Source organism: Camelus bactrianus, chromosome 15 (assembly GCF_048773025.1).
Source record: "Camelus bactrianus isolate YW-2024 breed Bactrian camel chromosome 15, ASM4877302v1, whole genome shotgun sequence".
NCBI classification, from domain to species: Eukaryota; Metazoa; Chordata; class Mammalia; order Artiodactyla; family Camelidae; genus Camelus; species Camelus bactrianus.
Window position 1 is genome coordinate 54,523,843 of NC_133553.1, and position 25,768 is coordinate 54,549,610.

General features: G+C 34.6%; 2 pseudogenes; both read right to left on the reverse strand.

Moving 5' to 3' along the window:
• Positions 1-1,031: 1,031 nt before the first annotated feature.
• Positions 1,032-1,829, reverse strand: LOC105066524 (proteasome maturation protein-like; annotated as a pseudogene).
• Positions 1,830-23,288: 21,459 nt separating this feature from the next.
• Positions 23,289-25,768, reverse strand: part of LOC123615922 (large ribosomal subunit protein eL28 pseudogene) — a 61,299-nt pseudogene continuing 58,819 nt past the window's right edge.

Below are 25,768 nucleotides of genomic sequence, written 5' to 3' on the forward strand. Positions count from 1 at the left end.
CCCACTGCGTGTTGCATAAGGAACCCTGCTGAATTTGCACATGCAACCCATGATGCAGTATGGAGAACAGTCACACCTGCACAGAGAGTTCCTGAAACTTGCAATTTGCTTTCCACCAATCATCTCTGGGCCTCCTCCCCGCTTGCTCCCTGCTTCCATGATAAATCCCCCCATTCAAATCTTATCCAAGAGACAGATCTGGTCACTGGCCTCCCTGCTTGGGTGCCCTGAAATAAAGCCTTTTCTCTCTGCAAAAGATCGTTGCCTTGATATTTGGTCTATCCATTGTGCAGAAGCCAAGGAGTCACTTGCTCTGCTATAAAACCTTTAGAACTTAGTTGGTTCCTGATTTTAAAAAAAGAAATTGTAAAAATAATTGTGGTATTTGTGAGAAATTGGAAAAACTTAAACAATGATCAAATCTTTTCTGATATTAAGAATTTATTGTTGAATTTTTAGAATAATAATGATATCATGGGTATCTTTAAAAGAAGCTATTAACTTTCAGAGAAACATACTGAAATATTTACAGAAGAAATAATACAGCCTATATCTGCTCAGAAATGATAAGAGGAAGTAGGTAGGTATATAAATGAACACATGATTCCAGGTATTGATTACTGTTGATGATGGATAATGGTGAAGAACTGGACTATGGTCTTCTTTATATTTCTATATAAGGTTAAATTTTTCTACAATAAATAATTTAAAATAAATATAAAACCAAAGCAACATAATATAAAATATATAAGTAAAGTTTATGAGATAAGAAAACTCAATTGTGTTCCTTTAGTTATCAGGTCATTTGCTAAGTGTTTTGAATTTAAAATTAGACAAAATGTCATATTTGAGGTTTCATGCTTTTAGTATATTTTTTGTTGGTAGAGCTGTTTTCACAGCAGTAGAATTTACATTTTTTGGCAAAACTTCTCATGTGTCAGTACTTTTCATGTTGTACACATCAAATTACAATAAAAGGACAACTATAAACAAGATGCAGTTCCTTAACTATTTTTAACAGCCCAACTATATCATAGTAAGCCAAATCTATATTCCACCATCAAGTGGGGTTCTTTCATTACTTCAGTATGATGGATCATTAAGAGTATCTTAAAAACCAGTAGTTTCATCATTACCGCTCAAAACCCAGTGGAAGAATTGAGCTAGGAAAAAAATGGAAGATCCTGAGCATGCTGCATCACTTCAAATTCCATTTGTAATTTTTGTAGTGCAAATAGACTCTGAATGTTTCTTAATGTGGATAAATTCATTTTATTTAGGTTGAGCATTTTATTTTGGTATATTAGTCAGCTGGGGCTGCCATAAAAAATACTACCAACTGGGTGGTCTAAACAACAGACATTTATTTTCCCAAATTCTGAAGGTTAGAAGTTTGAAATCAAGATGCTGGCAGGACTGGTTTCTCCTAAGGCCTCTGTCCTTGGCTCACAGACAGCTGCGTTCTGTGTCCTCACACGGCCTTTGTGCTTGCACATGTCTGGTGTCTCTTCCTCTTCTTATAGGGATTTAAGTCACTGGATCAGGGCCCTTATGACCCATTTAATCCGAATTACCTCCTTAAAGGCCCTGTCTCCAAATGTAGTCACCCTGGGAGCTAGAAATTCAGTATATGAATTTGGGGGATACAATTCAGTATACAATAAGCTGAAACTTTTTTCTAATAATTCAAGATGATGCCTAGGAAAAAGTTAGTTTTTCACACAAGAAAAACCTTTCTAAAGATCATGATTTTCAAAAGGTCCAATGGCTAAAAGTTCAGTAACTGAAACACTATCCTTTAGCTGAGATCTAAGTCCTCCGGCATCCATTTTTCAGCCTGCTCTGCACACAGCCTCTCAGCCCACTGATGTCAGCCAGCCGCTCACTTCTAACTTAGGGGGTTGATTCTCCACATCTGTTGGCATATGTTTTTTTAAAAATGTGCACGGATTTGTGGTCAAAATATTTAAAAGTTACAGATAGCAAATAAACATATGACAAGATGCATTAGGGAAATGCAAATTAAAGCAACAAGGAGATACCACTGTACACCTATCAGAAAAGCTAAAATCCAGACCACTGACAACACCAGATGCTGATGAAGTACGGAGCATCAGGAATTTTCATTCATTTCTGGTGAGAATGCAAAATGGTACATTCACTTTGGATTACAGTTTGGTGGCTTCTTACAAAACTAAATGTATACTCTTATCATCCAACCCAACAAATGCACTCCTTGGTATTTACCCAAAAGAATTAAAAACATATATCCACACAAAAAACCTGCACATGAATGTTTACTGCAGCTTTATTCATAATTGCCAAAACATGGAAGTGACCAAGATGTCTATCAGTAGGTGAATGGATAAACTGTGGTACATCCAGACAATGGAAAATTATTTAGCACTAAAAAGAAATGAGCTATCAAGGCATTAAAAGACATGGAGGAAACTTACATGCATATTACTAAGTGAAAGAAGCCAATCAGAAAAAGTTACATAACGTATGATTCCAACTATGTGATATTCAGGAAGAAAGAGACAAAACTATGGAGATTTTTCAGTGGTTGCTAGGGCTTAAGAGGAAGGAAGACATGACTAGGCAAAGCACAGAGTATTTTTAGGGTAGTGAAAATATTCTGTATGATATCATAATGATGTATACATGTCATTATGCATTTGTCAAAACCCATAGAATGTACAACACAAAGAGTGAATCCTAATGTAAACTATGGACTTGGGTAGATATGATGTATCAATGTAGCTTCACTAATTATAACAAATACACCATTTTGGTGAGGGGTGTTGTTAATGGGGGAAGCTATATATGCGTGGTATATGGGAAATCTCCATACCTTCTGCTTGATTTTGCTGTGAGCATAAAACTGTTTTTTTTTTAAAAGGCTGTTAAAATAATTTAAAATTTTAAAAGTTTTAAAAATCTGAATCCCATCCCTTTTATTTACTGTATGATTTTGAACAAATTAATTAGTATCTATGAATTACCTATATAGTCCAATATACCTAAAATATATCTATCTATAAGATGGAATGATAAAAGTAATTTAATTTCAGAATTATTAAGGATAATTAAAAATGAAACAATTAAGATTTTATAAAATGCTTTCAAATACTGATTTATACTAAATTGATGGCAGACTTTTGGCTCAAACATCAGTAAGAAACAAACACTATAGATAGAAGGCCATTTATTTCTTTATACTACTTCTCTAAGGGAGATCATAGAAATATTTATTTCTACTAATTATAGATTCTCAAAATCTATATATAAGTTCTATGTTTATAATCAGCCTTCTCAATTTAAGAAAATATCCCTGTTTTGATGAAGCAATACATATTCATGGGACAAATTTCAAAATTAAGTAAATCTCATACAGAGAAAAGAAATTCCTCCTACTTCCATCTTCATCCAAGTTCTATCCCTGGAAGTAAGCACTGTTCCCAACGCCTTGCACAGATTTACACAAATGCCCCATACATTATACACAATGAACGAGAGTGCTGGATTCTAGAGCTGTTATTAATCATGTTGAATAATCACTGTACAGATACTAGCCAATGAGAATGGATTTGGGCCTTAGCACTAGTCAGGGTCCTGAGGTCCCCTTATTACTACAGTTGCCCAAGGCCAGTAGGTTAATAAGTGGGTGATGTTAGGGTAGGAGCTACGCAGTCATTACCTAAACTCTGTGCTAGGTTTGTGGTGCTTATAGAAGAGTAAAAAGGAAAAGTAGTGGTGTAGAATGAGAGTTGATAAAGGTACATATTATGTTATCTATTTCGTAGCTTTTGCAGAAAAAAAATTTTTTTTGTATCACAGATGTTATACTTAAGGTGTGTGAATATATATATATACATATGTGTGTGTATATATATGTGTGTATATATATATACACACACACATATATATATTCTATTTAGGTAATCTAGTTTCATCAGTAAGAAATTGGTAAAATATTTTCACTTAAAAATAACTAATTTGCCAGAGCAAGGTATTAGCTCCTTTACATATTTTTCCCCGAATTTTCAAAACATCATTTCTAATAAATTCATAAACTCATTGTATAAAGAAACTGATGCCTAGAGTGATTAAGAAGTTGCCCAGAGCCATGAGCTAGGATTTATCCCACATCTATGGGATTGTGATTTGGAAAACTAAAAGTTTTTAATTTGACTAATCAGCTTTATTAATGCTGAGTCTCTGAGTAAAGATTTAATTTATTCTCATACCTAAAATTAGAATTTTTTAATCTCTAAGAAGTTTTACTTTGATTTTCTTTGTTCCCTATACCCATCTTTCTCCCTGGCCCTCTCCCTAAACCTCCTAAAAATTGTCATTTTCTAGGATTTCAGGATGAGACTCTCTGTACAATCACATTTTTCACCTTTTCTAACTTTAGAAACGGTCAATGAGAATTTTAGACAGCTTTTCTTCAGATTCAATTTTGATCATATACAAGACTCAATCAGCCTTCTCAGGTCCTTTCATGAACAGGCTCAGAAGTAAGGCACGTTAGGTTTGATGTATTTCAAGTCTCATATAATGCACTGTTCACTTTCAAATGTCTTCATGCACAGCTATTCTCTTTCTATACCTCAAAGCCACGAGAGGCATTCCTCTAAAAGAATTTCCCAACCTACCACCATTAATTCCATATGAATATGTTGAGGAGATAATAGAGAGAAATCCCCAAAGGAAACACCACTCGCACAGGCTAAAGCAAAAGAAAATATCAGGTCACATTTGTCTTCTTCTTTTCTTTCACTGACTTATTATTAAGCACAGATATTGAAGGAAAAAAAAAAAACCCTAAGAGACAATATGTGATTTCAGAGCTTTCTGCCTTTCAAATAACTTATACTAATTGGTGTGCCCATAGACAGTACGATACAACGGAAATCATAGTGGCTGGATGAGCTCCAACTCTCACTGACTAACGGATGATCCTAGGCATCCATTCACTAGTCTCCAGATTCAATTTCCATAAAACCATCCTAATATCTATTGGGGCTACTTAGAAGCTTCAGTGATACATATAAAATGTTTCATAAACTGCAAAGCACATAAAATGGAGAGTATATTATTGCTGAGAAAGGTATGTTTTTTGGTAAGAAAATTTTGCCACAAAACCTCATTCCTTGTTCACTGCACTTACGGATCAACTCATTTTTATTTTTAACATTTTGTGTACTTTCCTTTCCAATCTTTATTTGAATTTTACATCATAACATCCACAGTCATGGGAAAGTAAAATAAAGAGAACACATTAGCCTGATTGATAGCTGGAGATTGACACGTCTCATTGTCAGTTTGGTAGAGCTGCACGTGGATCCCAGCTCAAAATTTGAAATCTCCCTCAGAAATTGTGTGCTAACTTAAATCGAATTGCAATATATTTTCATAACTTTGTGATCTGGTTGAATTTGGTGCATCTGAGGTGCCAATTAAAGTTGAATCCAGGCCCTGTCATTTTAGATGTCCCATGCCTGCGACCAATGGTACAGTGGTGTCATTTTGCAGTATTCTCAGTTGGTACACGAAACTATCTGTGATTATGGGTCATCTGATAGTAAAATGTCATGATATTCTTAACAACACTGATGATAAATATACTCCTAAAAAAGATAAGATACCTCAAGTCTGAGAATTGTGTTATATAGGAGAATATAGGATTTGAAATTAAGTGCAAATCATTCAGGATTATTTTCACTGAAATTCTAAGCTCCGTAATAAATTTTGTTTTCTCTCAGTTTAGGTAATCTGTACTTTTTTCAGAAATAGATTTTAAACGAGTAAAGTGTTTCACCTTCTTGTAAGTTATATATATATGTGTGTGTGTGTGTGTGTGTGTGTATGCATATACACATATATATGCACACATATATTTTTCCAGAGAGGGGAAAATATTTGTAAAGCTCATCAAATAGTAATTATCTAAAAATTTTACTTGCCCTGCCTTATAACTTCTAAATGATGTCTAATGTCTATAATTTTCTACAGTTTTCTGATATACCTGTTGTTACTCATAGTAATGTCATTAATTGAGACAGTCATGAATATAGTCTTGACACTGGAATGCAACTTTTTTCTTCTTTCATTGATGCAAAAAACATGTTCATCAACTAGCATTTTAATGTTGGGAACTAAGATATTAAAGGCCTTTGGTACTAACATATTCACATCGTATTCTTGATTTTCTCACTGAAAGGATGAGAACCCTAAACTTTTAGTAACTAATAGAGTCCCTCACATTAACACAGCAACCTATAATTACATTCTGAAGTAAGAATGTGCCCTGTTTCAGGTCTTAACCATCTCCTTCCTCTGATACATCAGAAGTTCAGAGATTTTTTTTTTCCTTTACAAATGAAGTTAAATAATTCCCATGATGGATTTCTATCACCTTTTTGAGTTTCATTTGCCATTGCAAATCTCTCACCCTGAGTCACATTCACACATGCATTTAGTGTTTCTGTAAAGTTTCTGGGATTTTCATTCTGTAAAGTATTAGTCTGAAGATGACTCATAGCAAGTACTCCATGTCTCTGACTTGAACTCTCAACAATAACATCTCTAAAAGGGCTGCTTAGACCAGACCTTGGCTCCTCAACATTATTCTCCAATAAAAGGAGTCAGTTTTCCCAGGAAAACGGCCAATGTCAGAGCTGGGGCACAGAAATGTACAACTTGACACTGGAACATCTTGAGTTGGCAATAAATAAGAACATACACAAAAAACAAATAGAAGGCATGTTGAAAGAACACAAGAGCCAACTGAAAGGAGCTTCCAATGGCTAAATCTGGCATAAATTTAGCAAAAAAACAATGATAATATTGGATTACAAGAAACAGAATAAAACAAATATATATTAATCCATACTAATATAAATGAATGAACGAATAAATGAATAGATAGTTACATAAATACAGGAGAAAAAATGGTTCTTTGTGTATAGGAAATTCCAATTAACAAATGTAGGAGGAATAAACAAAATAGAAATTTACCATTAGATGAGTACCACCATAATAGCTGTGGGAGGCAAGACTATCTATGGATACTAAAATAGGTGAAGGAGAGCATGATGAGAAACAGGATATCTGGATATTCTTAAAGTATCTCCTCATGAGAGACATGTGAATTACAAAAGAAGAGTTATAACTTTTACAGTGAAAAAAAAATGGTCGACACTTTAGCCACGTGATCAAAGCTAGTATTACCATCAGTAAGACGCAGTGACCATATGCCCTTCCTGAAGTGGTGCACAGACAAGAATATATTATTTCTGTGGTGCTCTTGCCAAAAATGTATAACCTCAACCTAATCATGAGAAAACACTGCACAAACCCAAACTGAGAGCTATTCTATACATAACTGGCCTAGAGTCTTCAAAAATGTCAAAGTTATGAAAGACAAAAAGAAAAGAAAGAAAAAACAAAAAGACTGAAGAAATGAGGAATTGTCCCAGATTAAAGGAAAGTAAGACAGAATGAAAATTAAACAGTGTGAGATCCACAATTGGATCCTGAATCAGAAAAAGCCCATTAGCGGGAAAAATGGCAATATTCAAGAAATGTCAGTGTATTATTTAATAGTACTGTATCAAAGTTAATTTCTCCTTTTTGATAGCTTTATAATGTTTTTTTAAGACATTAACATTAGGAAAAGCTGGGTGAATATATAAAGGAATTCCCTTTATTATGTTTGTAACTATTCATAAGTCTAAAATTATTTCAAAATAAAATTAAAAAAATAAACGTCTGCTTTTGAAGGTTTCCCTCCAAAACCTCTACAGTTGAGACAGGATATTGAAAGATACCTTAAGAAACTAGATCCTCTGAGATGATCTTTTCAATCTCAAGTAATATGAGGAGAACCTTGTAAAAGAGAAAAAATATCTGAAGTTTATTAATACATTCTTGTTCTCTACTTCCGAAATGCTGTACTGAGATTATTCAATACCATCTTTGGGAACCAGACTTTGAACCATTACTCTTCTGGCTGTTCCTCTGGCTGCCTGAAACAGGCTGGAAGTCCATCGAGTCTCCAAGTCTCGTTGGACACTATCATACCGCCTAGCAGTGTCCTTGGAGCATGTCTCCCGCTCCCCTTGTGAGTGTCTCCATTTAGTTCCTGGAGTATCTTTGGGTGTAAAATGTTCCCCAAAGGAGAGGTGCAAACAAAATTGTATTTGTGTGCCCATGTCATGTTACCATTGGGCTTCGTGTTTTCATTCCCCAAACACATTTAAATAGACTTTCCACATAGGCAGCTTTCTAAGTAAAATACGTATTAAAACATTTAAAAGCTCAGGTCAGAAATATCTCAATAGAATCTGGTATTTAAATAAATTACATTTGTTTGCTTTTTCTTGCCAGGAACCCCTAAAGAAGACGTGTTCAGGGATAGTATGCTCATCTCTGCTTTACATCCTTATCTCTTCCCAACAACCAACTACTTCAAAAAGCACTTGCTAGAATAAAGTATGTGATACCTACAGTGCCTGGTGGCCTGACTCCTACAACCATATCTAAACAGAGTTCTGTTACAGCAGTTTCATTAGGAAAAATTCTTGATGTTTCCTGATGTTTCTACCCTTTTTCTCATTAAAGGGTAATCTTTTATAAGATATATTTGTATTTAAGTATATATTCATATAAATTCATGTATATATGCACATTTATATATATATACATGTATATATCATATGTCATAAATATCTTATATTAAAGCAACTGTATAGTCACCTCATGCTCTAAAATCCTTTTAAAAGCCCCTCTTTTGTTTAGGATAAAGTTGAAACTATTTACGAACTTCACAACCTGTCTTTGACCTTTCTCTTTTACTTTAACTATTAGTAAACGCCTACATAAAATTTGTAATTTAGCTTTCTCCATTCATAGTTTACATAATTCCAGTTCTATTTATTTTTAACATTTACAAGACATCTTTCTACCAACTTCTCCCTTCTCTCCATTTATTTTTTCTTTGAGAATTGGGCAGATTTAATACAACTAACTCCATGAAGACTGATGAATTCCAGTCCTTTTTTAACTGCTTTTTTCAAACTACTTCACTTTTAAAAATGTGGTTAAAGACACATACAACACATGAGGTGAAATATACCGTCCTAAATTTTTAAGTGTGCAGGACAGTAGTGTTAACTAAAGCACTGTTGTACAGCAGATCTCCTTTTACAAAACTTGTTTGTCTTCTTGGCATCTTCTTTCGTGTGTTTGTTCAAATTTTTTGCCCATACTTTAAGTTTTAAATAATCTCAGTCCTCATTTTAAATATGAACTTAATTTGAAGCCTTAAATCCTTAAAAAATAATCATATACACTTTCAGTACCTTTTTCAGTGTCATAATTAATCTAGATATTTTAAAATCTCAGTTCCAATGCTTCCTAAAATGCTATCACATCCAACAAAGGTGCGTGTGTGTGTGCGCATGTGAAGTTTTAAATAAATGTGATGGAAATTAAGTAACAAAGGGCAGATTTTAGCCCCTTGAGTGCAGAAGAGTGAGTTATGATTTTCCTTTACTGTTACTTATTATTTAAATGAAACAAAATAATAGCTAGTTTTAACTTTAACAGCACCTATTATAATATGTTATAGATGTAAAAGAACTGAAAAGAGAAGTTGGTGGACTCTCTAAAAAAAACTAATTGCAATGGCTGCCTAGTGTACTTGAAAGAACAAAGAAACCAAATAGCCGGAGGATATTTTACCATTGGTAGGACTACCTTTTATTCATTGTTGTATTCTTAACAACTAACAGAGTCCTTGGACACAGTAGATAGGTAGTCAGCTAGCATTTGTGGAATGAATGGACAAATTTCAGAAAGACTAGAACCAAAGCAAGATATAAAAAGATAAGAGAAAGCAGAGAGAAAAAGAAAGGGTGGTGAGAGGGAGAGAGAGAGAGAGAGAGACTGATTTAATCCTAGCATCAGCATCCTTCCTGCTTCCCAGAGCTAAACTTGTGTGCTTATCACACTCTCTGCACTCAAACACATCTCAACTTTCAAGGCCAGTCCTGATATGAAGCAGAAAGTGTTGAACAGCCCTTCCTCCATAGCTTGAATGGGCACCATCATTCTTATAGATTATCTGACTCTAATATGCATCTTAATTCTGATCATTGGATTTCTCCTTCATACGGATTTCTCCTTCATACTCAAGGCCCAGCCTCACGCCAACAGCCACTCGTAATTGCGCCAGCTCTCATCTGCTTTTCTGCCTTAGCTAGTGTTTCTGATGTCTGGTTCCATTATTCCCCTAGTACTCCTGACTCTTTAGAATTGAACTCTGTTGTTCTTTCAAGTCTTTTGGATCAGAACCTGCTCTGTACCCCAGCAGGTTTCTGTAGTCCAGTTACAGAAGTGGTAGGAGTTTTGTTTAGCTGTCTCCATTTCTAAGAACAGTTGACCCTTGAACAGCACAAGTTTGAACTGTTCACATCCACTTACGTGTGGATTTTTTTCTATAGTAAATTCTACAATACTACACAATCCACAGTTGGGTGAAATCAGGGATTCAAACTCTTAGATAAAGAGGGTCGACTACAAATAATAGGTGGATTTTTGATTGTGCAGAGGGTGTGCGGCTCTAGTTCCCATGTTGTTCAAGGGTCAACTGCACACATTTCTAGCTATTGTTAGCAATATCCCTCTACCACTCCCTCCTCATTGCCAGCTGGTTGCTGGAATTGCATTCTGCTTTTACCTGACGCTTTGGATGCTGTGCCAGAAGAAAGTAATATTCTATGGTCAAAGGCTACAGCTCTCACCCTTGATGTCCATAATCAATTAACGGATGTAGTTCCAGGTCTCTCACCCTTTATTTCTGCTCAAAATTATAGTAAATAACTGGGCCAAGCTCTACCCATCCCATAGTGATTTAACATTCACATTCCCGAAGAAAAATTTTACACATTGAAATCTTAATAAGTAATACAACACAGTGAAAAAGAGCATCAGCTTTGTAGTCAGACAAGCCCATTTCTAAATCCTCCCTCATGACCCGTAGTAGAGAGAATAATGGCCCCCCACGATGTTCACAGCCTAATCCCCAGAACCTATGAGCATGAGATGTTACAAGCCAAAGGAGAATTAAGGTAGTAGATGGAATTAAGGTTGCTAATCATCTCACTTCGTGATAGGGAGATTAGCCTGGATTATCTGGGTGGACCAATATAATGGTCTTTATAAGTGAATCAGAGTCTGAAGTGTTAGTGTCAGAATGATGTGATGTGAGAAAGACTCAGTCAACCATTACAGGTTTTGAAGACCAAAGAGGGCCAAGGATGTGAATGCCTATACACACTGGGAAAAGCAAGGAAATGGATTATTTCTTAGAAGAATGACACCAGAAAGGAAAGCAGCCCTATGGTCATCTTGATTTTTAGCTCAGTAAGACTGATCCTGGACTCCTGATTTACTGACCTGTAAGATAATGAATTTGTGTTGTTGCCAGACACTAAGTTTGTGTGACTAAGCGGCAAAAAGAAACTAATAACCAAATTACGAACTGTGTAGCTATGAGCAAGTTACTCAATGATGCTGAGCTCCAATTCCCTCATTTAAATATGGCTGTTAATTTGGTTGATAACACTGTGTAATAAAACTGAAATTTGCTAAGAGAGTAGAACTTAAATCTACTTGCAAGTAAACAAGAGATAAATATATGAGGTGATGGATATTAACTAGATGAGAGAAATCTTTTCAAAATGTATTTGTATATCAATTCATCATGATGTAGACTTTAAATACCTTACAATTTATTTGTCAAGTATACCCAATAAAGCTAGGAAAAAAAAAAACAAACAAACCCAGGGCTTTTAGAGAAAATAGCTGTAGAAAAAAAGGAACTTTATAAACAAACAAACAAATAAATAAATACTGTTAATACTATGTTTCATTAAATCTGTACTCCATTATTAGTAATTAGACATAAACAGATAAAACACTATTTATAAATGAATAAAATAACTGCCAATCTAACCTTGGTACAAAGCTTTCATCACATTTTGTATTTTTGTTTTATACACATTTAAAGAGTTCTCTTAGACTTATTTACATTTAGATTTTATCATATATCACTCTTGTGCATACACAAAACTTAACTATAAAAAATAGTTAAGTTACTACTAAAACATTGTCACTTTCAATGTCTAATTTTTCTGAACTGTTTTACAAGTCTGAGTCATAGATGTGCATGCTTTATCAAAAATATTGTTCTTTCTGCCATCAAGAACATTTATAATGTGGCCTTACTTCAATAGGCTTCAAGTTTTTCTTCCAGTCCACTAGTACCCACATATAAGTTTTAATGTGCACATGTAGGCAAGTCAGGATTGCCATCTGACCAAACAGGGATTGCAAAATGCAAACTGATTTGGAGATTTATGGCCTAAACACAAAGGTATAAAGACTTCAGATTTTTAAATATATTTCTCTTTCTGAATGCTGGTTTAGTGTATTTTCATTCCCAGTTATGTTTTTCTTAGTTTCATAAATCCTCATGCACTCAACAGTGTAATAGTCAACAAAGGAAATTCGGAAAAGAAGGCTAATTCTTAATTTTTAAAGTGGCTAAGAATAATTAATGTGGATAGAAGATCAAAATTAGAATTATTTTTAAATCTATATGTATATCTATCTTTTTATATACACACACATATATATATTTGTATGTATAAACTTATATAGAGAGATATATGTGTATACACATATATATCAATAGATAACATAGATATAATGATAGAGATATTGATATCAGGATATTTTTGTTCTCTTTCCATGCAAAACCAGTGAAAAATGAAGAGACATACTTGAAGATAAGCAGTATTTCACAGTCAATTGCTCTCTTTTATTCAATTTGATAACTATGTGATTTAGCCACATTGTGTTTGTTCTTAAGTTTTTTAGGGTCTCTGTTGAATCAGATGCATGCAGAAATAAGACACATGAATTTATGAAAGAAACATATTGATTGAAGTTGGCAAGTGTGTCAGAGCAGAGAAGCACTTTTGAAAATAACTAACTAGAAGAAAAAAATTGAATTAAAGAGTTATATAAGTACGTATTTTCTTTATTCTTTTTTTTTTTATCACTTACAGGTTTTCTGAGTGTATATAAAATAGTGGTCATATTAGGGACATACTTTTTTTTTAATAGAAATCATAGTTCCAACTAAGGAAGAGTTGAAAATTAGTTTATTTACATATTTGTGATAGAAAGTTAGTTTCAAACCATTTTCTCCTCATATAAACAAAAATTGAGAATTGCTGAATTATTAAGTATAATTGGAATAGTGATTAAAATTAAAGTTAAAATTCACAAAAACTATTTTGTTTTACCCTTATTAGCATGAAATCTCAGAATTACACAAACTCTCTCAAAATATTTTCTTGTTTAGCCAGCCAATTAGAATTATGGTTAACTCATCTAAGACAAAATAAACTTCAAAGAGATGATACGCTGGAAAAAGTTCAATAGATGTTTAAAAACTGTAGAAAATCTATACTTATCAGAGTACATGTTCACAAGATTTTAGGTAAGTAAAATCAATTTTAATTCACCAAAGAAGAGTTTAAATAAAAATTTCAGTATATTTTCTGCTTACTTCCGAGATAATCTCCTAAAAGATTAAAATATTTTCCACAATGGATGTAACTCTTCCATGGTAATTACATCTATCATTTTAAAATAAGCACCCCTACAAAAAGGAGAATGGGAATGAGCAAGCAACACATAAAATACAGAAGATAAATGCAAATACAGATTTAAAATATGGTTCATTTTCACTTGGTTATTTATTGATGTTTGACTGCATTGAAAATACTATTCCTCGATCTACCATTTGGTTTTGTAAGAAATTTATCAACAGAAACCTCAATTAAATAAAGTCAGGAGACCAGAAGGGGGCCCTCTCATGCTCTGTGATGATAGCGGAACCCAACAGGAAAAAGGCTCCTTTTCTTAGCAACATTTCAGCCCAAGAAAAGCCATGTACTCTGTTTACCTCAGCCCTTCCAACTCCCTTATAGAAAAATTCTTATATATTTTAATTGTTGATATTCTATACATAATTTGAAGTACAAACATACTTACCATTGCTTGGGTAAAATTTTGTAACAATTATGATTTTAAAGGCTGCTAATGATATATAATAAACATGGATAATTAGCTTTTAAATGTTTATAGAAAAATAAATTACCTGACTATATAAAAGTTGAGAGAACATTAACATTTTAAAGAATGTTACACATATTTTTGAGCCAATAAATGTAAAAAAGTAGAAAATTTTATTCATAAAATGTGAAAAACTATAAGGCAGAATATGAGCATTATATTATATAAAAATTCTTGCAGAATCTCTGGTATGCTACCATTCAAAATATGAACAAATAATTTTTAAAAATTTTACTTTAACTTTTCAAAATAAAACCTTATATGAGAAATTCTACATTGAAAAAAATCCTAAATTTATGCCACAGTTTAAAATAAAAATATTTAAATGCAAAAATATATATATATTGACAGTATGAGGAAAAAACTATTTTTAAAAAAATGAGATGCCCAAAAAAAATCCCGCTTACATCTATTTTAGTGAAATAGAGCCATTATTGTCTTACAGCACAAGTGCAGTATATTTAATTTAGCAGCACAATACACTGAGTTTTTATTTTTTTTGCATAGTAATGCAACATTTTAAAAGTTGATTACAAATTTTTAGTAATAAAATTATAAAACTTATAAATATTGTTGATATAAATTTTGATAATATTTTATTCTTTTATTTCAGAGTTCATTCTATCAGTGGATGATACTTGACTTCACCCTAAACTTCAGTGAAATGTTTCTAACTATAAGCTTTTGGTGTTTGGCCAACATGTGCATTTGGTGCCAAAAATATGGTGCATTGTCTTTCAAACAAAAAATGAAGTTATTGAGGGAGATGAGCAAAGATTCTCTGATACCTTGAGGTAAGAAGTTTAAATTTGCTCTACCTTCTATGAAGAGCAGTTTGGGAAAGTGTGCTTAAAACAAAGCTATACTAAACTTGAAACATGAATACAAGTTGAAAGAAGAATACACTATGAAATAAGTTATGCAGATAATTATTCTCTAGGAATTTATCTAAACATAGTTATTATTTGATTTATGCAAACATATGAGTATAAGAAAATATTAAAAAGTACATTGAAAGGCTAGTCTTTATAGTCCAAAAATCAAACATAAAAACAAAATTTTTAAAAAACCGTATTAGTCAACAAAACAACACCGTGCAGTCATTAAAAATGGAAGAATTTTCATTAAATAAAATAATGTTTCCAATACACTAAGATGACAAAATACATTAAAAATAGTATGTACAGGACAGTGTCATTTTTATAGTTCTATTAGATAGCTATCTAATTATTAGTAATAATTAGATAATTATTAGTAATACTCCATTTCACTCAAACTATTTCTTATTGGATGAATATTATACCAATCTCCACCTATAAGGTAGTTACAGTTCTACTGGCTTCTGAGGAAAATATTAAGATACATTCTTACTTAAATCTAGAATCTGATTTATACAGCACCACTGATGAAATTCATTCTGCCCTGAAAAACTATGCCTCCAGAAAACCAGAAAACAATTTCTTTGTAAATTCCATTGGTGCTGCGTTCCTACATCAATAAGATCTTGAAGACAGAATTTTCTCATATAAAATTTTCAGTTTCAGTATGTGCTTCATTTGGTGACCACATATCTAAGATTGTCAACATTATCACCAAGGGGACACCAAATCACATAGCTGAATAACTTTATAGAAACTTCTCATATCTTGGAGAAAATGAAAAGAATATCTTCAGGTTGTATGGTAAGGGTCAGAAAGTCTCAAAGATAAATAAAAGCTACTTCAGTTCCATCTTTGTAAAGAAGAAAAATCAAACACTTTACTCCAATTCAGCCAAGAGTAGGAACATATGTGATAGTTTATAAACTTAACAGCAATTTCTCTAATAGCATGTTTTGACTTCATGAAGTACAAAAGCTCCATGTGAATCAAACAATCTATCAAAATGTAGTACAATGACAGATGAAGATGACAAACATTTTTATATACATATTCACAATTTATGTCAAAAATGGCATCTGGGAAATTATACCCATTAGAATAAAAAGATGATATCCTAAAAACACACAATGTAGACCAGACTTAGATAAGTGGGGTCTTTTGCCTGTATGTTCCCCAAAGGACTGATCTTGCTACATATAGTTTATTTATTGGTTTAATTGCAACTCGTGTTACCTTCCAAACAGTTCTTTTAGTCACTATGTTGGTTGAACAAAAGAAACATAACTTCCAAAAATACACTGTATACTTTATTTACTTATAAATTATTTCTGTTGTCAAAATTTTATTGGAATAGAAACCCTCTGGTAAAATAGTTGAGTTTCTTATAAGGCATCTGTTCAGCCCCAGAACGTTAATGAAAAACTTCTTGGGAGGGTTCAGGGAAAATAATCTCAAATATGTACTCTAAGCTTTTAGAAACCTGAAGCAGCCTTTTATTTTAGGAGAGTAGAAAAATAATGACAGATAATAAACTGTGCCTACTTATTCGCACAACCAAAGAATTCAACAGCAAGGGATCTTTCCTTGGCTTTATATGCAAAAAACCTGCTTTAACTATATCCCTCCTCACTAAATAAACTAGCAGTTTAATCATCAGGTTGATAATTCAGATCTCAGGGAAAACACAGGAAAACACCTAATAATTAGTTCTATTAAATTAAATAAATGAACACTCATATTTTAGTGGTATTTTCCTTAATACAGTATTATAACAAACTGACATTTTAACCTCTATGCCAAAGATAAGTAGGTGGAAACATGCCTAGAATAATGACTTTACAGAATAAAAGGCTCTGGTTTCTTTAATTATATAAGAAAGGTGAGAGAGATTTAAAAAAATTTTTTTGTTTGTAAAGTTATCACTTCTCTGTAATATTTCACTTATTCACTGGAGAACACTACTTTTCCCCCAACAAAATGTATTCTGACCCCAAAATCTTCATATTCTAAAAAATGGTTTCATAGAAACAGTTTGCCAGCATGTTCACTGTGTTTTGTTCTCCAAACTTATCCAGATGGAAACAGAGTAATACAAAAAACTTTCACTTGTTGATCCATAAGTGTAATTATAAAATTCCATCAGCAAATTAAAATTCTGGGAAAATATTTATTTTAGAAAACGATCTGTGTGTCCTTAGGTATTTGCAAAAAAAAAATGTTTGAATAAATTGATAACCCTTTCCTTCGGCAAATTTAATTCCTGTAAGTCCCAGGAAAAGTTGAAACATTAAAAGAACAAACTTGTCTTTAATTTTTGTATTAACATATGTATTAATTAGGTTTTGCCATATGATAATACTATATAACAAAAACCCTAATATCACAGTGGCTTATAATACCACATTAATTTCACACTAACATATCTTCTGGTTAGCTGCAATTCAATTGATTTGTTCTGAGCTTGGACAGGCCAGGTGACATTATCAACCTTGGGCTGGGTTCAGGTCTGCTTCACATGCAGTCATTCTCGACTCCAACTGAAAGGAGCAATGGATACATGGGGGTGACCTCTTCTCCCACTGCCATGCCTCCCAAAGTCTCAGCTCAGAGCTGGCACACTGTCACCACTGATCACATCCACCGGCCACAACCAGACATTCAGCCAATCATTGTGAGTCCAGGAGGTGGAAGAGAAGGCAGTGAATACTTGCTGAACAGTAGTCTAAGCTACTACAATGTGGATGAGCTAGTTCAAATTCTCTACTAGAGGAAGATAAAATGATAGATTCTACCTCTGTGACCAATATTCAGCAAGTCTGAGGGGAAATGACACAATTGAGCACTTTGCCTATTCAAAGACTTACACTTTGCTGGGGTGCAGAAAATAGCATTAAAGCATTAAAATACAATCATCTCTTCTATTTGCCAAATGGTCTTGGAAATTTAAAGTGATATTAATGATAACAAAGTCAGAGCCAAAGTAATGCTCAATGTTCTTCTTAATTAGAAAAAGGCTTGTCATAATTTCATTGTCAAAATACAAAAATGAATAAAATTGCAGAGGCTAGCATAACTTCTCTGTTCTTCAATCTAAACCTTTTTATTTTCATCGTTATTTTTTAAAAAAATAAGAAAAATGACACCTATGTTATGATATTTGTTAATTCAAGTTTAGTTAACTGTATAACATTTCTGGTTGATAAATGCAGTGATGAAACATATTTTTATTTTCCATTATAGAGATCAAACACTTGGCCCTTCTGCAAGGTCCAAGTGCAATTCCTTTTTTTTTTTTTTTTTTTTCTCCCTGGCATTAGGTCAATATGGCCTATTAGCATTCAAGGTAAAAAGATGATTCCAAATAGAGAATGACAAAGTTAAAGTTGTTTCCTGACTTCATTATTCATAATGTTTTTAATCACTAAAATACTGTTTTCTATTTAGAATGCTAAGCCACCTTCTACAGCATGCTACTTGATTTTATTAACTGATACACATCTTGCTGGATGATTTTGTACTTAATCCCCCTTCTATAACCAGCTAATATTCCACTTCCTCCACTAAGCTTTTTCCCGATACAGTGACCTACAGTGATCTCACCTGTCTCTGACATCTTTTGGCTTTTGTCAACACTATTATTTTTCTTGGGTGCTTATGTGTGTATGTGTTATTCTTTCAAGCAGAAAGACTGGTTATCTAGTGCTACTTAACTACTAGCAAAAACAGAAACAGTTATTTATCAGTCTTATCTGCTATCTTTCTGGAGTTAACGACCCCAGCTAGGCAGTTGACCTATGGGGTCTTTCATGCAGTTGTAATCTGACAGTACCCTGGGCTGAAGTCATCTCAAAAGCCACCTCAGTTAAGTGTCTGGAGGCTGAAGCTTGCCGCAAGTGAGAATCTCACTGGGAGCTCTCAGCCAGAACACCTACATGTGCTTTCTTGATGTGTCTGGGATTTCCACACTTCGTGGCAGCTGGATCCCAAGTGTGGATGTCTCAGGCAGAAAGGCAGGTGGAAGCTGTGTTTTCATGTATTAACCAGTCTCAGAAGTCACACGCCTAGACCTCATTTTAAAATGACATTCTAACCTTATCTCCTTGCCCTACATTGCTTATACCTCCTACCCAAAGGGGCAGGGCTAATAAAAATTCTGATTAATAGATAAATGAAGTCAATGTTTTGATTTGTGTAATTATATTTGCCTAAGGCTTATGTTACTCTTTCAATGTCTATAATTTTCCATAGTTAGCTTTTTAATTAACAAAGACACATTATAAAATGAAATTTAATTGGGTATTTTCCTTTACTCAGCTTTAATAATTAAAACAGAGAAGCTGAAAAAAAACGGATTTGAATCCCATTATGAAGCAGATACCAGCTCCATGATTAACAAGGCCGTATAGAATTTGTCAGGATATAACGGAAAGCTGTACTCTGAATTATACTTAGAGATAAAATTTAACATTCAGAATAATCAAATTCTCTGGAAAAACTAAGGACTTTGGTTTTATGGCAGTTCAACTTATTAACTGGCTTTCAAATATTAAGTAGACATTTTAATTTAGATCACTTGTGGATATAATGTACTTTCCATCAAGTTCAAGGTCCTCACATGCATTTATGTCTGTTGTTCACAGCTCTGGGGTCCTGGATGAGACAGTAAGTGGGGGCTAAAGCTCATTCCGTTCTCTGTCTGCCAAGTCATATACCTTTAGCACCAGGCTGCTCAGTGTACGTTTATGAGGTGCTCTTCTGGATTTGCATTAAAATGACACCATATGGGTTAGTGGAGCCCCTGGTATGAGACGTGTTGTCACAGGAATTTTCCTCAAAGGAAATGGTGTCATAGAAAGGCTACTACAGTCCTGGCATAACAAACAGAGGCAGTTTGGATCTTGGCTCTGCCACGAACAGTACTGTGACTTTGAGAAAGTGATCCAACCTCTCTGAGCCTTAGCCTCCTCACAAATAAAGTGGAATGTCAGTTCCTATCTTCCAGAGCTGATGTGAGGAGTGGAACTAATCCATGAGAAGCATGAAGTACAGTGCCTCATAGAGCAGAAATTACTGAAATAGCACCCATGATAAATTCTAAGAGGAGTGTTGTCTTAGTGTTTTAATCCTTGGTTCTGTGTTTGGTTTTTTGATAGATACAGAACTCTATAATTTGATTTTAGGCACATAAATCACTGGTTAAAGTCACAGTAAGAAGAAAAAAAGAAAGAAGTATGTTATAATTCAGTTCAGGAAAAACAATCTTGAACCAAATATTCATAAATATTTGTGTCAGAATTAATCAGTTTGGATTTTCAAAAATTAGTTTCCTAATTTTCTATATATAGTCAGCACTCGGCATCTGCAACAGATTGGTTCCAGAACCGCCCCAAAATACCCAAATCCTTGGATGCTCAAGTCCTTTATATACAATGGCATAGTATTTGTATATAAATTATACCCATCCTCCTGTATACTCTGTCATCTCTAGATTACTTATAATACCCAATGCAATGTAATGTTATGCAGATAGTTGTAAATACAATGTCGATGTTATGTAAATAGTTGCCAGAGCATGGAAATTTCAAGTATTGTTTTTTGGAACTTTCTGGAATTGTTTTCTTTTGACTATTTTTTCTGCAGTTGGTTAAATCTGCTGATGCTGAACCCATGGATATTGGAGGCTGGCTGTAATTTTCAAAATCTAGCTTCCTGCCACAGAAAGAATGATAAGATCACATCCTGTGATAACTTCATCTAGGTAAGCACCTTGCCCAGTGGCAGGATCCAGTTAGATCCTGGTTTGACCTCACTCTTGATTAACTACACCTTGCTACAAATGCAACAGATTCATCAGAAGGATGACTCACGGTTAAAAATAAAGTTAAAATAATAGCATAGATAAGATATATGCTTCTACTGCGTACAGGTAAAAAAAAAAAAACTCTCAAGTGTGTGTTTGGAACATAATCTGACTGAATCGTTGCCTTTTTCAATGATGCACCTCTAATTATCCCTGTGGCTTCAAATTTTAATTAGGACTATTTCACAATGGAAAATGACATGATTATCTGTTTCTTAATAAACAAGAGGTGATTTAAAATATTCTTCAAACAAATATAAGCATGCTTCATAGACAACCACAATTTAAATAGTTTCACAATGCAGCCCCCAAAATATAGAGTCCTTACCAAAGCATTTAAGTACTGTCTTATCTCTTCTAGCTCATCTTGTGTGCTTGTTTCCCTTGCTTATGTGCTATGGTCACGCCAATCTTTCAGATCTTCAAAGATATGCAGCCGTAGGACCCCTGTACAAGCTGTTCCCTCTTTCACTAATGCACTTCCTCCTATACTTTGCATATATCATGTCTCAACTTAAATCTCCATTCATGAAGATGCCTTCCCTGACACAGGGTTAACAAGTCAATCACTGTGAGCTTTTGTCATAACTCTCATTGCAAACAGAAAGCATGTATTTACTCTCTGATTACTTGTGTTTTCCCATGCCTCTTCCCACTAAGCCATATTTGTTACCTTCATTTGTCTAGCGCCAAGCAAACAGCAGGTCCCTCATAAATGTCTGTCACATGAATATACAAGTAAGAGGATACAAAACTGTAAAAGTTTGAATATGTACAAATTAACACAAATGAAGGTTTGGAGAAAAATCTTCACAAATAAATACAGCATTCATATGGAAGAAAAATCTGAAAACAGATGAATGTTTCAAAAATAATGAACCATGAATCTCATCAAAGAAAGTAAAGTAATAAATGCCACATAACCAACTATGCATATGTATGGCTCTCATGACATCATTGTTTAAAGTAATAAAAAAATTAAAATTTACTTAAATGGTTAATTTAATCTGTAAAACATTTAATGCAAAGAATCATACCCCACCATTAAGAATGGGTGGAGATTTGGGTTTCTTATCAGGGAGAGTTGTTCAGGATGTATTTATAACTGAAAATCTAGAGTATAACCATTGTGCCTCATACAATTCCACTGAAGGGATTAGGGGCAAGACTGACAAGAATAGGAAATATGTTTGAACAATAGGACTATAGGTGATTTTTCATTCTTTATCGATTTTTGCTTGCTTTCTGTTTTCTAGAATTTTCTATGAATACTGGATGAGAGAGAGAAATTGATTTTAGCCCTGTATGCCTTTGGCACATCTCTTTTTGCTACCGTGCTTTTCTGCACAATCCCTTTAGATGTGTGTCTTCTCTCCCAAGGCATTTTACCAAGTATACTGAGGCGCAATGTTTACCCTCAAGGACCTGATAGTCATATCGCTGATAAAGCCGTATAAGGGATTCATGTGCAACGAATCCAAGATCTCTGATACACAGGCAGTGAGAGAACAGAGTCTCTCTGAAGAACAGTGCTTAGTTTCTCAGATAACTTCCTCCATCCCCTACTTCTTACTCGACGACAGTGGTGCCTTTCTCTTTGGCTCAGCAATACCTCCGGATTTGCCACCGAAGGACCTCAAGCACATCTTCCTCATTTAGTACCACAGACTCTTCTAAGTCCCATTTTCCACCCCCTCCCCTTGGCTTTGCTCCCGAGAATACTTCTTTGCCTTCAACCCATAGTCATTCTAATGTTAATGGGCCCCCAAGCAAGTTCTTCTGTAAGATACCAGCTTCTCCTGGATGACTGCCCCAGGGAAAACAAGGGTGGCTGAGAAAACAGCCTCACAGCTCTACCAGTGAAAGCATGAAGCAGTAACACCTTTGATGTAATGAAGCAGAACCTCTGACTGGACAGGAGAAACTTTCCAGGAGGCCCCTTCCCAGAGCCACAAATTAGAAGGCAAGGAAACCGTCATTTATTAGATGTGCCTCTCCCTCTCTCTAGTCTTTACAATCAATATAATAAGCTTTAAAATGTGAATATTCCTTTTTAAAATTAAAAGAAAGTATCGCTCTCACAGCTGTTCGCTGAAAAGACATTAAGAGGAAATAATCTTGTGGTTATATTAGCTTCCTTAATTCCAGCACTAAGCTAATTATCTATCATCCCCTTCTGTGAGACAGGAAAGAGAAAGCTGCTGTAAGACAGCAGGGAGGGTCCAAAACACGAAGATGCAGAACTGCAGTACTGCGGCATCACTGACGTGAGCACGGCAGACTAGTTGGCCTTGTATGCTAAGGCTTCTTCACAATCCAAATCCAACTTTGCTCTGGCTGTAGTTTACAATGACCAGGTGGCTTTTTTTTTTTTTTTTTTTTTTTTTGAGAAAAACTGGCTGACATCTTTGTTGCTTTGGAGGGCAGTGGCGGAGGGCTGTGCTCAAGAGCTCTTGGTGGAGCCCGTCTGCCTCCTCTTCACCATCACTACTTCTGCTGTGCTGGATGGCGCTGGCTCCATGGGTGGAGACCACGCTCAGATCCCAGAGCTACTTGATTTTGCAGATAATGTGCTGGATGCTGCTGAGGGTGGCAGAGGAGTTCTTGTTGATGGTGGTCTGCGGGTAGGAGGTGGCGGGCTTTGTCGGCCAGATCTCCGCTTCACCACCACAAGGCCACTTTTGCACGCCACAGTCTTGCGGTAAATCAGCCAGTTGCAACGTGAGGAATTGTGGGCCTTCGGATTACTGAGGTAGTGCCCTATGTCTGCTTGTTCTTCTTGACCAGGAAATTGGAGCAATTCCACGTGACCATTCATCGCAGATGCGGGGACACGGTGACAGCTCCTTTTCCGGCAGCAGCCAGAGAAGGAGAGAGATTAAATGTTGATAAGGATATGTATGGGTCTTGTGGCCAGTGTAATTTGCAGGACAGGGACAATAGTCCTAAGGTTTCTGGTCAGTTAGCATCCCATTAGGGTTGACAGTAAAATACTGGATGCCCAATTACTTTTGAATTTCAGGTAAGTGACAAGTAAGTTTTGTACTGTACAAATACTGCATGGACATACTTACACTAAGTAATTATTTATTATTTACCTGAAATTTGAATTGAACAGGTTATCCTGTGTTTTTAAGTGCTAAATCGGCAGCCTATATCTAATTCACTGGCCTTGTCGAGGAAATTGGGCGTGGAGAATGCTGGAGATCCCTGTCTAACAAGACAGAGTTGTCGGCCTTACTCTCTTTCTCAAATCCTACCCTCCTCAACCCCCCAAAAAATACATTAGCCTTACTTCCAACCTCATTCTCAGGAGCTGGCAGGGGACTGGAACCAATAACAGGACATCCTCATCCATGTTACTGCTATGAAAGTTACAGCAGAGTTTTACGAAATAAACAACTGGTGATCCCAGAAGCACAGGAGCAAAGGGTACTGCTGAAAGAAAGGCTCCACTTAAAATTAAAGCTAAGTATGCTCCATTTCTTTTTATTGTGCTTATAGTTCCTTATATATTCTTTCATTCAAAAATAAAATGGTTAAAGTCCCTTCAAGTCACTTAGCAGTTTAATATCAAGATATTATTTAATATTCTAAAAGGTAATCTTAACTGCAGGATGTGTGATAACCACAAAGCCTGTAAAACATATCTAGATTATACAAGTGAATTTGTTCAGGTAAACTTGAAATGAGATCACTAGCCTGGCAGTAATCAAATGCTACTACACCGGAATCGAAAGCACCAGCATCCATACACACTCTGTGTGCTCCTTTTTAAAGCATTTAAATCTTTGGTCTAACTTGCTCCTTGAAGACCTGCTTATAATAAATGGTGCTTGAAATTTTATCCAAGTCTTATCCATAGTATATGAAACTCCAGTCTTCTCCCAAGACTTAGACCTAAGTTTGTTTTTTGTTTTTTTTAAGTTAGGAGATTTTCTAAGGATAAGCAAAGGATACCTATGTTATCTCCTGCTTCTCTCTTCTTCCATCTCCCAATAATTCTCAGAAATGGAAATTGGCTTTTTATGATTTCCTTCTATAGGAGAGGTGTTCTTGACATTTTAGGCAAATGGATATCTTGCCTACACTGTGGCTCAAACTATGAAATGGTTCTTCATTGTTTGATTCTAGATGCTCTTCAAAGAAAAGGTAAAAAAGAAGAATTTGGAAAGTCTACCCAAGGACAAAAATGCCACTATTTATACTTTTTAATACCACTATATTTTTCCATACATTCTCTTCTTAATAAGCCCTATTTCTTTTATAAATCTTCATTTCCTCCAAAAGTCACAGATGTCTCAGACAGAAAGGCGCCAAGGTTAAAATTTCACAAAAGCAAGTAAGAAAATCACATTAAGGATTTTTAAATGTCACGGCTGATACAGCATCAGGGAAGAGAAGAAAATTTTTAAACAGTTAAAAAAAGCTATTTGTGAGGGCTTTAAAGAGACAGCAGACTTCCTAATTGGCAGCAGTGTGTCCATGAACTGCAAGCTTAACCCCCCGTCTCCCCTACCTTGGACATGCTGTGGACTTAGAAATAAATGTATTTGCAAACTACCTTTTAGAACTTAAACCACTTTGGGAGTAGATGGACTTCTACATTTAATAATGTAAACAATCTTTAAAACAAATCCAACATATAAATTCCTATCACGTCTACTTTGAGAACCGTGGCTTTATTCTGACAAAAAAGAGTCAAAGTTATAATCTACTCAAAAGAAAATCAAATACTCAGAGAGGAAAAGGATAGAAGTAAAAATTTAATAGTGTTTCACTGAACAGCTGTACCAATTCTGAAACT